We start from the raw sequence: 18,435 nt of genomic DNA on the forward strand, positions 1-18,435 counted from the left end.
GCCCCCATACAGTATAATGCCCTCATACAGTATAATGCCCCCATACAGTATAATGTCCCCATACAGTATAATGCTCCATACAGTATAATGCCCCCATACAGTATAATGCCCCATACAGTATAATGCCCCCATACAGTATAATGCCCCATACAGTATAATGCCCCATACAGTATAATGCCCCATACAGTATAATGCCCCCATACAGTATAATGCCCCCATACAGTATAATGCTCCCATACAGTATAATGCCCCCATACAGTATAATGCCCCATACAGTATAATGTCCCCATACAGTATAATGCCTCCATACAGTATAATGCCACCATACAGTATAATGCCCCATACAGTATAATGTCCCCATACAGTATAATGCCCCCATACAGTATAATGCCCCCATACAGTATAATGCCCCATACAGTATAATGCCCCCATACAGTATAATGCCCCATACAGTATAATGCCCCATACAGTATAATGCCCCCATACAGTATATTGTCCCATACAGTATAATGCCCCCATACAGTATAATGTCCCCATACGGTATAATGCCCCCATACGGTATAATGCCCCCATACGGTATAATGTCCCATACGGTATAATGCCCCATACGGTATAATGTCCCCATACGGTATAATATCCCCATACTGTATAATGCCCCATACAGTATAATGCCCCCATACAGTATAATGTCCCATACAGTATAATGCCCCCATACAGTATAATGCCCCCATACAGTATAATGCCCCCATACAGTATAATGTCCTCATACAGTATGATGCCCCCATACAGTATAATGTCCCATACAGTATAATTCCCCCATACAGTATAATGTCCCCATACAGTATAATGCCCCCATACAGTATAATGCCCCCATACTGTATAATGTCCCCATACAGTATAATGCCCCCATACAGTATAATGCCCCCATACAGTATAATGCCCCATACAGTATAATGCCCCCATACAGTATAATGCCCCATACAGTATAATGCCCCATACAGTATAATGCCCCCATACAGTATATTGTCCCATACAGTATAATGCCCCCATACAGTATAATGTCCCCATACGGTATAATGCCCCCATACGGTATAATGCCCCCATACGGTATAATGTCCCATACGGTATAATGCCCCATACGGTATAATGTCCCCATACGGTATAATATCCCCATACTGTATAATGCCCCATACAGTATAATGCCCCCATACAGTATAATGTCCCATACAGTATAATGCCCCCATACAGTATAATGCCCCCATACAGTATAATGCCCCCATACAGTATAATGTCCTCATACAGTATGATGCCCCCATACAGTATAATGTCCCATACAGTATAATTCCCCCATACAGTATAATGCCCCCATACAGTATAATGCCCCCATACAGTATAATGCCCCCATACTGTATAATGTCCCCATACAGTATAATGCCCCCATACAGTATAATGTCCCCATACAGTATAATGCCCCCATACAGTATAATGCCCCCATACAGTATAATGCCCCATACAGTATAATGTCCCCATACAGTATAATGCCCCCATACAGTATAATGCCCCCATACAGTATAATGCTCCCATACAGTATAATGCTCCCATACAGTATAATGCCCCCATACAGTATAATGCCCCCATACAGTATAATGTCCCCATACAGTATAATGCCCCCATACAGTATAATGCCCCCATACAGTATAATGTCCCCATACAGTATAATGTCCCCATGCATTATAATGCCGCCATACAGTATAATGCCCCCATACAGTATAATGCCCCATACAGTATAATGCCCTCATACAGTATAATGTCCCCATACAGTATAATGCCCCATACAGTATAATGCCCTCATACAGTATAATGTCCCCATACAGTATAATGCCCCCATACAGTATAATGCCCCCATACAGTATAATGCCCCATACAGTATAATGCCCTCATACAGTATAATGTCCCCATACAGTATAATGCCCCATACAGTATAATGCCCTCATACAGTATAATGTCCCCGTACAGTATAATGCCCCCATACAGTATAATGTCCCATACAGTATAATGCCCCCATACAGTATAATGCCCCCATACAGTATAATGCCCCCATACAGTATAATGCCCCATACAGTATAATGCCCCATACAGTATAATGCCCCCATACAGTATAATGCCCCCATACAGTATAATGCCCCATACAGTATAATGCCCCCATACAGTATAATGCCCCCATACAGTATAATGCCCCATACAGTATAATGTCCCCATGCAGTATAATGCCCCATGCAGTATAATGCCCCCATACAGTATAATGCTCCATACAGTATAATGCCCCCATACAGTATAATGCCCCATACAGTATAATGCCTCCATACAGTATAATGTCCCCATACAGTATAATGCCCCATACAGTATAATGCCCCCATACATTATAATGCTCCATACAGTATAATGCCCCATACAGTATAATGCCCCCATACAGTATAATGACCCATACAGTATAATGCCCCATACAGTATAATGCCCCATACAGTATAAAGCCCCCATACAGTATAATGCCCCCATACAGTATAATGCCCCCATACAGTATAATGTCCCCATACAGTATAATGCCCCCATACAGTATAATGCCCCCATACAGTATAATGTCCCCATACAGTGTAATGCCCCCATACAGTATAATGCCCCCATACAGTATAATGCCCCATACAGTATAATGCCCCCATACAGTATAATGTCCCCATACAGTATAATGCCCCCATACAGTATAATGTCCCCATACAGTATAATGACCCATACAGTATAATGTCCCCATACAGTATAATGCCCCATACAGTATAATGCCCCCATACAGTATAATGCCCCATACAGTATAATGCCCCATACAGTATAATGCCCCCATACAGTATAATGCTCCATACAGTATAATGTCCCCATACAGTATAATTCCACCATACAGTATAATGTCCTATACAGTATAATGCCTCCATACAGTATAATGCTCCATACAGTATAATGCCCCACACATTATAATGCCCCCATACAGTATAATGCCCCCATACAGTATAATGTCCCCATACAGTATAATGCTCCCATACAGTATAATGCCCCCATACAGTATAAATCTCCATACAGTATAATGCCCCCATACAGTATAATGCCCCCATACAGTATATTGTCCCATACAGTATAATGCCCCCATACAGTATAATGTCCCCATACGGTATAATGCCCCCATACGGTATAATGCCCCCATACGGTATAATGTCCCATACGGTATAATGCCCCCATACGGTATAATGTCCTCATACGGTATAATATCCCCATACTGTATAATGCCCCATACAGTATAATGTCCCATACAGTATAATGCCCCCATACAGTATAATGCCCCCATACAGTATAATGCCCCCATACAGTATAATGTCCCATACAGTATAATGCCCCCATACAGTATAATGCCCCCATACAGTATAATGCCCCCATACAGTATAATGTCCCCATACTGTATAATGCCCCCATACAGTATAATGTCCCATACAGTATAATGCCCCCATACAGTATAATGCCCCCATACAGTATAATGTCCCCATACAGTATAATGCCCCCATACAGTATAATGTCCCATACAGTATAATGCCCCCATACAGTATAATGTCCCCATACAGTATAATGTCCCCATACAGTATAATACTTCATACAGTATAATGCCCCCATACAGTATAATGCCCCATACAGTATAATGCCCTCATACAGTATAATGTCCCCATACAGTATAATGCCCCCATACAGTATAATGTCCCATACAGTATAATGTCCCCATACAGTATAATGCCGCCATACAGTATAATGCCCCCATACAGTATAATGCCCCATACAGTATAATGCCCTCATACAGTATAATGTCCCCATACAGTATAATGCCCCATACAGTATAATGCCCTCATACAGTATAATGTCCCCATACAGTATAATGCCCCCATACAGTATAATGTCCCATACAGTATAATGCCCCCATACAGTATAATACCCCTATACAGTATAATGCCCCCATACAGTATAATGCCCCCATACAGTATAATGTCCCATACAGTATAATGCCCCCATACAGTATAATGCCCCCATACAGTATAATGCCCCCATACAGTATAATGTCCTCATACAGTATGATGCCCCCATACAGTATAATGTCCCATACAGTATAATTCCCCCATACAGTATAATGTCCCCATACAGTATAATGCCCCCATACAGTATAATGCCCCCATACTGTATAATGTCCCCATACAGTATAATGCCCCCATACAGTATAATGCCCCCATACAGTATAATGTCCCCATACAGTATAATGCCCCCATACAGTATAATGCCCCCATACAGTATAATGCCCCATACAGTATAATGTCCCCATACAGTATAATGCCCCCATACAGTATAATGCCCCCATACAGTATAATGCCCCCATACAGTATAATGCTCCCATACAGTATAATGCTCCCATACAGTATAATGCCCCCATACAGTATAATGCCCCCATACAGTATAATGTCCCCATACAGTATAATGCCCCCATACAGTATAATGCCCCCATACAGTATAATGTCCCCATACAGTATAATGTCCCCATACATTATAATGCCGCCATACAGTATAATGCCCCCATACAGTATAATGCCCCATACAGTATAATGCCCTCATACAGTATAATGTCCCCATACAGTATAATGCCCCATACAGTATAATGCCCTCATACAGTATAATGTCCCCATACAGTATAATGCCCCCATACAGTATAATGCCCCCATACAGTATAATGCCCCATACAGTATAATGCCCTCATACAGTATAATGTCCCCATACAGTATAATGCCCCATACAGTATAATGCCCTCATACAGTATAATGTCCCCGTACAGTATAATGCCCCCATACAGTATAATGTCCCATACAGTATAATGCCCCCATACAGTATAATGCCCCTATACAGTATAATGCCCCCATACAGTATAATGCCCCATACAGTATAATGCCCCATACAGTATAATGCCCCCATACAGTATAATGCCCCATACAGTATAATGCCCCCATACAGTATAATGCCCCATACAGTATAATGCCCCCATACAGTATAATGCCCCCATACAGTATAATGCCCCATACAGTATAATGTCCCCATGCAGTATAATGCCCCATGCAGTATAATGCCCCCATACAGTATAATGCTCCATACAGTATAATGCCCCCATACAGTATAATGCCCCATACAGTATAATGCCTCCATACAGTATAATGTCCCCATACAGTATAATGCCCCATACAGTATAATGCCCCCATACATTATAATGCTCCATACAGTATAATGCCCCATACAGTATAATGCCCCCATACAGTATAATGACCCATACAGTATAATGACCCATACAGTATAATGCCCCATACAGTATAAAGCCCCCATACAGTATAATGCCCCCATACAGTATAATGCCCCCATACAGTATAATGTCCCCATACAGTATAATGCCCCCATACAGTATAATGCCCCCATACAGTATAATGTCCCCATACAGTGTAATGCCCCCATACAGTATAATGCCCCCATACAGTATAATGCCCCATACAGTATAATGCCCCCATACAGTATAATGTCCCCATACAGTATAATGCCCCCATACAGTATAATGTCCCCATACAGTATAATGACCCATACAGTATAATGTCCCCATACAGTATAATGCCCCATACAGTATAATGCCCCCATACAGTATAATGCCCCATACAGTATAATGCCCCATACAGTATAATGCCCCCATACAGTATAATGCTCCATACAGTATAATGTCCCCATACAGTATAATGCCACCATACAGTATAATGTCCTATACAGTATAATGCCTCCATACAGTATAATGCTCCATACAGTATAATGCCCCACACATTATAATGCCCCCATACAGTATAATGCCCCCATACAGTATAATGTCCCCATACAGTATAATGCTCCCATACAGTATAATGCCCCCATACAGTATAAATCTCCATACAGTATAATGCCCCCATACAGTATAATGCCCCCATACAGTATATTGTCCCATACAGTATAATGCCCCCATACAGTATAATGTCCCCATACGGTATAATGCCCCCATACGGTATAATGCCCCCATACGGTATAATGTCCCATACGGTATAATGCCCCCATACGGTATAATGTCCTCATACGGTATAATATCCCCATACTGTATAATGCCCCATACAGTATAATGTCCCATACAGTATAATGCCCCCATACAGTATAATGCCCCCATACAGTATAATGCCCCCATACAGTATAATGTCCCATACAGTATAATGCCCCCATACAGTATAATGCCCCCATACAGTATAATGCCCCCATACAGTATAATGCCCCCATACAGTATAATGTCCCCATACTGTATAATGCCCCCATACAGTATAATGTCCCATACAGTATAATGCCCCCATACAGTATAATGCCCCCATACAGTATAATGTCCCCATACAATATAATGCCCCCATACAGTATAATGTCCCATACAGTATAATGCCCCCATACAGTATAATGTCCCCATACAGTATAATGCCCCCATACAGTATAATGTCCCCATACAGTATAATGTCCCCATACAGTATAATACTTCATACAGTATAATGCCCCCATACAGTATAATGCCCCATACAGTATAATGCCCTCATACAGTATAATGTCCCCATACAGTATAATGCCCCCATACAGTATAATGTCCCATACAGTATAATGTCCCCATACAGTATAATGCCGCCATACAGTATAATGCCCCCATACAGTATAATGCCCCATACAGTATAATGCCCTCATACAGTATAATGTCCCCATACAGTATAATGCCCCATACAGTATAATGCCCTCATACAGTATAATGTCCCCATACAGTATAATGCCCCCATACAGTATAATGTCCCATACAGTATAATGCCCCCATACAGTATAATACCCCTATACAGTATAATGCCCCCATACAGTATAATGCCCCATACAGTATAATGCCCCTATACAGTATAATGCCCCCATACAGTATAATGCCCCATACAGTATAATGCCCCCATACAGTATAATGCCCCATACAGTATAATGCCCCATACAGTATAATGCTCCCATACAGTATAATGCCCCCATACAGTATAATGCCCCATACAGTATAATGTCCCCATGCAGTATAATGCCCCATGCAGTATAATGCCCCCATACAGTATAATGCTCCATACAGTATAATGCCCCCATACAGTATAATGCCCCATACAGTATAATGCCCCCATACAGTATAATGTCCCCATACAGTATAATGCCCCATACAGTATAATGCCCCCATACATTATAATGCTCCATACAGTATAATGCCCCCATACAGTATAATGCCCCCATACAGTATAATGACCCATACAGTATAATGCCCCATACAGTATAATGCCCCATACAGTATAAAGCCCCCATACAGTATAATGCCCCCATACAGTATAATGCCCCCATACAGTATAATGTCCCCATACAGTATAATGCCCCCATACAGTATAATGTCCCCATACAGTGTAATGCCCCCATACAGTATAATGCCCCCATACAGTATAATGCCCCATACAGTATAATGCCCCCATACAGTATAATGTCCCCATACAGTATAATGCCCCCATACAGTATAATGTCCCCATACAGTATAATGACCCATACAGTATAATGTCCCCATACAGTATAATGCCCCATACAGTATAATGCCCCCATACAGTATAATGCCCCATACAGTATAATGCCCCATACAGTATAATGCCCCCATACAGTATAATGCTCCATACAGTATAATGTCCCCATACAGTATAATGCCACCATACAGTATAATGTCCTATACAGTATAATGCCCCCATACAGTATAATGCTCCATACAGTATAATGCCTCACACATTATAATGCCCCCATACAGTATAATGTCCCCATACAGTATAATGCCCCCATACAGTATAATGCTCCCATACAGTATAATGCCCCCATACAGTATAAATCTCCATACAGTATAATGCCCCCATACAGTATAATGCCCCCATACAGTATAATGCCCCCATACAGTATATTGTCCCATACAGTATAATGCCCCCATACAGTATAATGTCCCCATACGGTATAATGCCCCCATACGGTATAATGCCCCCATACGGTATAATGTCCCATACGGTATAATGCCCCATACGGTATAATGCCCCCATACGGTATAATGTCCTCATACGGTATAATATCCCCATACTGTATAATGCCCCATACAGTATAATGCCCCCATACAGTATAATGTCTCATACAGTATAATGCCCCCATACAGTATAATGCCCCCATACAGTATAATGTCCTCATACAGTATGATGCCCCCATACAGTATAATGTCCCATACAGTATAATTCCCCCATACAGTATAATGTCCCCATACAGTATAATGCCCCCATACAGTATAATGCCCCCATACTGTATAATGTCCCCATACAGTATAATGCCCCCATACAGTATAATGCCCCCATACAGTATAATGTCCCCATACAGTATAATGCCCCCATACAGTATAATGCCCCCATACAGTATAATGCCCCCATACAGTATAATGCCCCCATACAGTATAATGTCCCATACAGTATAATGCCCCCATACAGTATAATGCCCCCATACAGTATAATGCCCCCATACAGTATAATGTCCCCATACTGTATAATGCCCCCATACAGTATAATGTCCCATACAGTATAATGCCCCCATACAGTATAATGCCCCCATACAGTATAATGTCCCCATACAGTATAATGCCCCCATACAGTATAATGTCCCATACAGTATAATGCCCCCATACAGTATAATGTCCCCATACAGTATAATGCCCCCATACAGTATAATGTCCCCATACAGTATAATGTCCCCATACAGTATAATACTTCATACAGTATAATGCCCCCATACAGTATAATGCCCCATACAGTATAATGCCCTCATACAGTATAATGTCCCCATACAGTATAATGCCCCCATACAGTATAATGTCCCATACAGTATAATGCCCCCATACAGTATAATGCCCCTATACAGTATAATGCCCCCATACAGTATAATGCCCCATACAGTATAATGCCCCTATACAGTATAATGCCCCCATACAGTATAATGCCCCATACAGTATAATGCCCCCATACAGTATAATGCCCCCATACAGTATAATGCCCCCATACAGTATAATGCCCCCATACAGTATAATGCCCCATACAGTATAATGTCCCCATGCAGTATAATGCCCCATGCAGTATAATGCCCCCATACAGTATAATGCTCCATAGAGTATAATGCCCCCATACAGTATAATTCCCCATACAGTATAATGCCTCCATACAGTATAATGTCCCCATACAGTATAATGCCCCATACAGTATAATGCCCCCATACAGTATAATGCTCCATACAGTATAATGCCCCCATACAGTATAATGCCCCCATACAGTATAATGCCCCATACAGTATAATGCCTCCATACAGTATAATGCCCCATACAGTATAATGTCCCCATACAGTATAATGCTCCATACAGTATAATGCTCCATACAGTATAATGCCCCATACAGTATAAAGCCCCCATACAGTATAATGCCCCCATACAGTATAATGCCCCCATACAGTATAATGTCCCCATACAGTATAATGCCCCCATACAGTATAATGCCCCCATACAGTATAATGTCCCCATACAGTATAATGCCCCATACAGTATAATGCCCCCATACAGTATAATGTCCCCATACAGTATAATGTCCCCATACAGTATAATGTCCCCATACAGTATAATGACCCATACAGTATAATGTCCCCATACAGTATAATGCCCCATACAGTATAATGCCCCCATACAGTATAATGCCCCCATACAGTATAATGCCCCATACAGTATAATGCCCCATACAGTATAATGCCCCCATACAGTATAATGCTCCATACAGTATAATGTCCCCATACAGTATAATGCCACCATACAGTATAATGTCCTATACAGTATAATGCCCCCATACAGTATAATGCTCCATACAGTATAATGCCCCACACATTATAATGCCCCCATACAGTATAATGTCCCCATACAGTATAATGCCCCCATACAGTATAATGTCCCCATACAGTATAATGCTCCCATACAGTATAATGCCCCCATACAGTATAAATCTCCATACAGTATAATGCCCCCATACAGTATAATGCCCCCATACAGTATAATGCCCCCATACAGTATATTGTCCCATACAGTATAATGCCCCCATACAGTATAATGTCCCCATACGGTATAATGCCCCCATACGGTATAATGCCCCCATACGGTATAATGTCCCATACGGTATAATGCCCCATACGGTATAATGCCCCCATACGGTATAATGCCCCCATACGGTATGATGTCCCCATACGGTATAATGCCCCATACGGTATAATGCCCCCATACGGTATAATGTCCCCATACGGTATAATATCCCCATACAGTATAATGCCCCATACAGTATAATGCCCCCATACAGTATAATGTCCCATACAGTATAATGTCCCCATACAGTATAATGCCCCCATACAGTATAATGCCCCCATACAGTATAATGCCCCATACAGTATAATGCCCCCATACAGTATAATGTCCCATACAGTATAATGTCCCCATACAGTATAATGCCCCCATACAGTATAATGCCCCCATACAGTATAATGCCCCCATACAGTATAATGTCCCCATACAGTATAATGCCCCCATACAGTATAATGTCCCATACAGTATAATGCCCCCATACAGTATAATGTCCCCATACAGTATAATGCCCCCATACAGTATAATGTCCCCATACAGTATAATGCCCCCATACAGTATAATGCCCCCATACAGTATAATGCCCCCATACAGTATAATGCTCCTATACAGTATAATGTCCCCATACAGTATAATGTCCCCATACAGTATAATGTCCCCATACAGTATAATGCCCCCATACAGTATAATGTCCCCATACAGTATAATGCCCCCATACAGTATAATGTCCCCATACAGTATAATGCCCCCATACAGTATAATGCCCACATACAGTATAATGCCCCCATACAGTATAATGCCCCCATACAGTATAATGTCCCATACAGTATAATGCCCCCATACAGTATAATGTCCCCATACAGTATAATGCCCCCATACAGTATAATGCCCCCATACAGTATAATGCCCCCATACAGTATAATGCCCCATACAGTATAATGTCCCCATACAGTATAATGCCCCATACAGTATAATGCCCCATACAGTATAATGTCCCCCATACAGTATAATGTCCCCATACAGGATAATGTCCCCATACAGTATAATGTCCTATACAGTATAATGCCCCTATACAGTATAATGCCTCCATACAGTATAATGCCTCCATACAGTATAATGCCCCATACAGTATAATGCCCCCATAAAGTATAATGTCCCCATACAGTATAATGTCCCATACAGTATAATGTCCCCATACAGTATAATGCCCCCATACAGTATAATGCCCCCATACAGTATAATGCCCCCATACAGTATAATGTCCCCATACAGTATAATGCCCCCATACAGTATAATGTCCCATACAGTATAATGCCCCCATACAGTATAATGTCCCCATACAGTATAATGTCCCCATACAGTATAATGTCCCCATACAGTATAATACCCCCATACAGTATAATGTCCCATACAGTATATTGCCCCATACAGTATAATATCCCCATACAGTATAATGCCCCCATACAGTATAATGCCCCATACAGTATAATGTCCCCATACAGTATAATGCCCCTATACAGTATAATGCCCCATACAGTATAATGCCCCATACAGTATAATGTCCCCCATACAGTATAATGTCCCCATACAGGATAATGTCCCCATACAGTATAATGTCCTATACAGTATAATGCCCCTATACAGTATAATGCCTCCATACAGTATAATGCCTCCATACAGTATAATGCCCCATACAGTATAATGCCCCCATAAAGTATAATGTCCCCATACAGTATAATGTCCCATACAGTATAATGTCCCCATACAGTATAATGCCCCCATACAGTATAATGCCCCATACAGTATAATGTCCCCATACAGGATAATGTCCCCATACAGTATAATGTCCTATACAGTATAATGCCCCCATACAGTATAATGTCCCCATACAGTATAATGCCTCCATACAGTATAATGCCCCATACAGTATAATGCCACCATAGAGGATAATGCCCCCATACAGTATAATGGCAGCATACAGTATAATGTCCCCATACAGTATAATGCTCCTTTACAGTATAATGTCCCCATACATTATAATGCCTCCATACAGTATAATGCCCCATACAGTATAATCCCCCATACAGTATAATGCCCCCATACAGTATAATGTCCCATACAGTATAATGCCCCCATACAGTATAATGCCCCCATACAGTATAATGCTCCCATACAGTATAATGCCCCCATACAGTATAAATCTCCATACAGTATAATGCCCCCATACAGTATAATGCCCCCATACAGTATATTGTCCCATACAGTATAATGCCCCCATACAGTATAATGTCCCCGTACGGTATAATGCCCCCATACGGTATAATGCCCCCATACGGTATAATGTCCCATACGGTATAATGCCCCATACGGTATAATGCCCCCATACGGTATAATGCCCCCATACGGTATGATGTCCCCATACGGTATAATGCCCCATACGGTATAATGCCCCCATACGGTATAATGTCCCCATACAGTATAATATCCCCATACAGTATAATGCCCCATACAGTATAATGCCCCCATACAGTATAATGTCCCATACAGTATAATGCCCCCATACAGTATAATGCCCCCATACAGTATAATGCCCCCATACAGTATAATGTCCTCATACAGTATAATGCCCCCATACAGTATAATGTCCCATACAGTATAATGTCCCCATACAGTATAATGTCCCCATACAGTATAATGCCCCCATACTGTATAATGTCCCCATACAGTATAATGCCCCCATACAGTATAATGCCCCCATACAGTATAATGCCCCCATACAGTATAATGTCCCATACAGTATAATGCCCCCATACAGTATAATGCCCCCATACAGTATAATGTCCCCATACAGTATAATGCCCCCATACAGTATAATGTCCCATACAGTATAATGCCCCCATACAGTATAATGTCCCCATACAGTATAATGCCCCCATACAGTATAATGTCCCATACAGTATAATGCCCCCATACAGTATAATGTCCCCATACAGTATAATGCCCCCATACAGTATAATGCCCCATACAGTATAATGCCCCCATACAGTATAATGCCCCCATACATTATAATGCCACCATACAGTATAATGCTCCTATACAGTATAATGTCCCCATACAGTATAATGTCCCCATACAGTATAATGTCCCCATACAGTATAATGTCCCCATACAGTATAATGCCCCCATACAGTATAATGTCCCCATACAGTATAATGCCCCCATACAGTATAATGTCCCCATACAGTATAATGCCCCCATACAGTATAATGCCCCATACAGTATAATGCCCCCATACAGTATAATGTCCCATACAGTATAATGCCCCCATACAGTATAATGTCCCCATACAGTATAATGCCCCCATACAGTATAATGCCCCCATACAGTATAATGCCCCCATACAGTATAATGTCCCATACAGTATAATGCCCCATACAGTATAATATCCCCATACAGTATAATGCCCCCATACAGTATAATGCCCCATACAGTATAATGTCCCCATACAGTATAATGCCCCTGTACAGTATAATGCCCCATACAGTATAATGCCCCATACAGTATAATGCCCCATACAGTATAATGTCCCCCATACAGTATAATGTCCCCATACAGGATAATGTCCCCATACAGTATAATGTCCTATACAGTATAATGCCCCTATACAGTATAATGCCTCCATACAGTATAATGCCTCCATACAGTATAATGCCCCATACAGTATAATGCCCCCATAAAGTATAATGTCCCCATACAGTATAATGTCCCATACAGTATAATGTCCCCATACAGTATAATGCCCCCATACAGTATAATGCCCCCATACAGTATAATGTCCCCATACAGTATAATGCCCCCATACAGTATAATGTCCCATACAGTATAATGCCCCCATACAGTATAATGTCCCCATACAGTATAATGTCCCCATACAGTATAATACCCCCATACAGTATAATGCCCCCATACAGTATAATGCCCCATACAGTATAATGCCCCTATACAGTATAATGCCCCCATACAGTATAATGCCCCATACAGTATAATGCCCCCATACAGTATAATGCCCCCATACAGTATAATGCCCCATACAGTATAATGCCCCCATACAGTATAATGCCCCCATACAGTATAATGCCCCATACAGTATAATGTCCCCATGCAGTATAATGCCCCATGCAGTATAATGCCCCCATACAGTATAATTCTCCATACAGTATAATGCCCCCATACAGTATAATGCCCCCATACAGTATAATGTCCCCATACAGTATAATGCCCCCATACAGTATAATGCCCCCATACAGTATAATGTCCCCATACAGTATAATGCCCCACACAGTATAATGCCCCACACAGTATAATGCCCCATACAGTATAATGTCCCCATACAGTATAATGCCCCCATACAGTATAATGCCCCCATACAGTATAATGTCCCCATACAGTATAATGTCCCCATACAGTATAATGCCACCATACAGTATAATGCCCCCATACAGTATAATGCCCCATACAGTATAATGCTCCCATACAGTATAATGCCCCCATACAGTATAATACCCCCATACAGTATAATGTCCCCTCACAGAGGTGCGCCCTCCCAAACACTTAGGTGAGAAGAGATCACACTGCATGTTCTCTATATATATAAATACACCTAAGCTGCTGAAGAACCTCACAGTTCATATCAAACACTGACTGCATAGTGTGCACCACGTCTTGTGAGATGTCAGCAATGTGTCCCCAATATCCACCATGTGTCAGGTTGTCAGGAGTCAGGTCTTCATTGTCTGGGGGGGAATGTCTTCATTTTACTCTTCTCACCTGAGATATATGCCATAAATGTCTGATATATGGGGGTCCCACCTCTATATGGAGAACTGGGGTCCCCCGACCCGCCAGGTGAGGTGATGACTACATCCAGGTGGAGAATGAATGGAGAGGTGACCACACATGTGCACGACTCTCTCCATTCACTTGTATAGGAGTTCCAGAAACAGCCGAGCACGGCCAGAGGTGGAGCCGCATCTATCAGACATTTCTGGAATATCCTGGGGAGAAATGTCCGTGTTGGGAATACCCCTTTATTCCATGTGGTGACGGCTCTGAGAAGATGTTTCTCTCAATGATCAATAAGTGAGGTTCTGTATGTCACACATGATGTTATCCCCTGTATGATTTCCATCTTCTCCTTTCTTCATAAAGACGTCTGCAGTACTAGATCCTCCAGATCCTCCAGTTTTCTCATCTTCTCCTCCACAACGTTCCTTCTCCTGAATGACCCACCAAGGATGGAGAAGGACAGGAATGAGATGAGCAGAAGAATATTAGACTTCACCTTGGAGATCATCTACCTGTTGAGCGGAGAGGTAAACTTTTCTACATTATAGAACAAGTCCCACATAGGGAAGGGACAATACATAATAGGAAGAATCCAATGTCCTGTATAACAGCGTCCAGACCTTCCAAGTGATGCCAAGAAGCCACCAGCAGAAAAGCTGAAGATCAGCCACCAATATAGTCTGTTATGTGTCATGTCACCAGTGCAGCAATAGTAATATTGTAGAGCAATGAGAATGACCAGGAACCAGAAGGATCAGGATGACCTCTATATAGAAACATAGAAGATGACGGCAGGAGGAGAGCACATGGTCCATCTAGTCCCCCAATATTATTTCCTTTTTAGTTTTGGCCTCGTTCTATTTTCTCAATGTCTTTTTGTGGGTGAGGTCTCCAGTATTACAGATGTGGGGTCACTAGAGCTCTATACAGCGGGGTCACAATCTCCCTCTCTACTGAGGGGGGAATACTGTGTTCAGTTCTCTAAGTGTCTCTCTCAATACACAGGAGTACACAATAGTGAAGAAGACATCGGGTGACTGTACGACTCCCATCATCCATGAGTCAGGAAGATGGAGCAGTAGTCAGAGCCCCATCACAGAGCCTCCCCCTCACTCCCGGATACATGAGAAGAAGATCTTAGACCTGATCTACAAGATGACTGAGCTGCTGACTGGAGAGGTGACGCTGCTGGGAATGCTGGGAAATTCTCCAGTAACAGCACTGGAGGTGTCTGGGTGATGACTGTATCATTGTGTGTGTCAGGTTCCTATAAGGTGTCAGGATGTCACTGTCTATTTCTCCATGGAGGAGTGGGAGTATCTAGAAGGACACAAGGATCTGTACGAGGAGGTCATGATGGAGGACTACCGGCAGCGCACATCACAAGGTAGGAAGATATAGATATTATATTTTGTTTGTTTATTTTTTGAAGTGTTAATTTCGTCATGTGCAGTATATACAGACATGGGATTCCTGATCTCTGATCACACGTTCCTTGCTTTGCTGCAGTGCTGCACTAGGTTATGTTCACACGCAGAAGTTTCCATATATCTGAATATGGTTATTTCTGCAGCAGGTACATGAATTTGTAGTAACCACATTCAGATGAGTTGGACAATCACAGAAATTTCTGCCACCATTTCTCCATTTGGGGATAATACAAGGTCTGGAAGATCTCAGTTATGAAGAAATGCCATCAAAACTAAATGTATTTCCCCTAGCGAAGAGAAGGCTCAGGGGGAGGGGATATCTATATATCAATATGGAAATGTCCTTATAAAACAATGTAATAAATTATTTTTTTCATGGACCCAGCGGAGAACACGGGGTCACTGCTTACAATTAAAGGAAGTGCAATTTCATCACAAAGTCCTAAAGCCGCACATCACTGTCCGAACCGTAAAGTCATGGAACCTGCTCCCAAGGGATTTGGTAATGGTAAAGTGTGGAGAGATATAAGAAAGGGTTAAAGATCTTCCTTGTAAGACACAATACACAGGGTTACTGGTAGTAATGAGGAATGTGGATCCAGGGATCTGTCCAATTGTAAGTAAAACAGGTTGAACAATGTGTGTGTGGAGATAAATGTCTTTATTTATTTTACACTCCGTTACATTTTATGTTAAACATTTTATTGGAATGGAGTTTCAGGGGATTGAACTCAAGAACAAGAGGATTCCAGCAGCAGGACGCTAGAAATGTAGAAGACCTGGTCAGGGTGGTCATGGACTGTTAAACGTTACTGTTACTGTGCAGGGAGAAGCTGCTGCTCTTTACAAGCCGTTCTCCCTGCAGTAACACTACTGTCCGAGCTGTGCTCAGTACTTTTCCCCCTGCATAAGCACAGCTCCGGACAAGCAGTGAGAGGGTTAAAGAGCGACTCCCATTGTATACATATTAATTATGTAACCGCCCGCAGTTTTGTCAGGTGATATGAGCTGATTGACGGATCTTTCAGCAGCAGGACCCATGGCGCACGCTCTGGACCAGCTTCCTTTTTGAAAAGATTTGTCCAGTTCGAACAATCCATTTAGTGTGGATGTGTCCGGTCTCTTACGTTCCCCTATCAGAGGACAGCATAGGATCGGGGGGTAGACGCTGAGATCTGGGATATAACGTTTTCTATGACATCATTTAGTATTTTCATGTAAAGAACGGTATAAATACTGCCAGGTCTCCTAGAGAAAGGCTGTGAGTCCTGCTTCCCCCGCCCACACAGAATGATTTTTCTTTGTCATCCTGCTCATAAAATCCGAGAGTTTGTCAGACGTTCCTGATGGAGTCGATGCCTGAGCTCTAAACTCACATTCCTTACTTTACCTCCTGTCTGTGCTGAACATGTAAGGAGCGATGCTGGAAGGGGTAAATATCAGTCCCCTGTCATTTGCGGTATGAGCTTCCAACCTTGTGTAAGGAGACCAGACGCCCTTAAGATTCTGTTCTGATTTAACTGTATTCTGTTAGTAATTGTCTGTGTCTTTAAGATCGCCATGACTACTGATCTAGTTTCTGGGCGGTTCTGTTTACTTCCTGAGCCTATCCCACTTCTCTGTCTTCTTCCTGTCAGGTGTAGGGTGGGGTACTTATACCTGGCCTCCTCCCACTTTCTTTGCTTGTGAATTTTCTCCTTTCTTAGGTGTTGTGATCACTTACCCTCTTCCCCAGACTTCTGGACTTCTTGGAAACTGACCTCGTCTTGTCTCTAGTTAACCCCTTGTTTACCGGTTTTTATTATCTGCTCCAGG

The sequence above is a fragment of the Rhinoderma darwinii genome, chromosome 1 (genome assembly GCF_050947455.1).
Source record: "Rhinoderma darwinii isolate aRhiDar2 chromosome 1, aRhiDar2.hap1, whole genome shotgun sequence".
NCBI classification, from domain to species: Eukaryota; Metazoa; Chordata; class Amphibia; order Anura; family Rhinodermatidae; genus Rhinoderma; species Rhinoderma darwinii.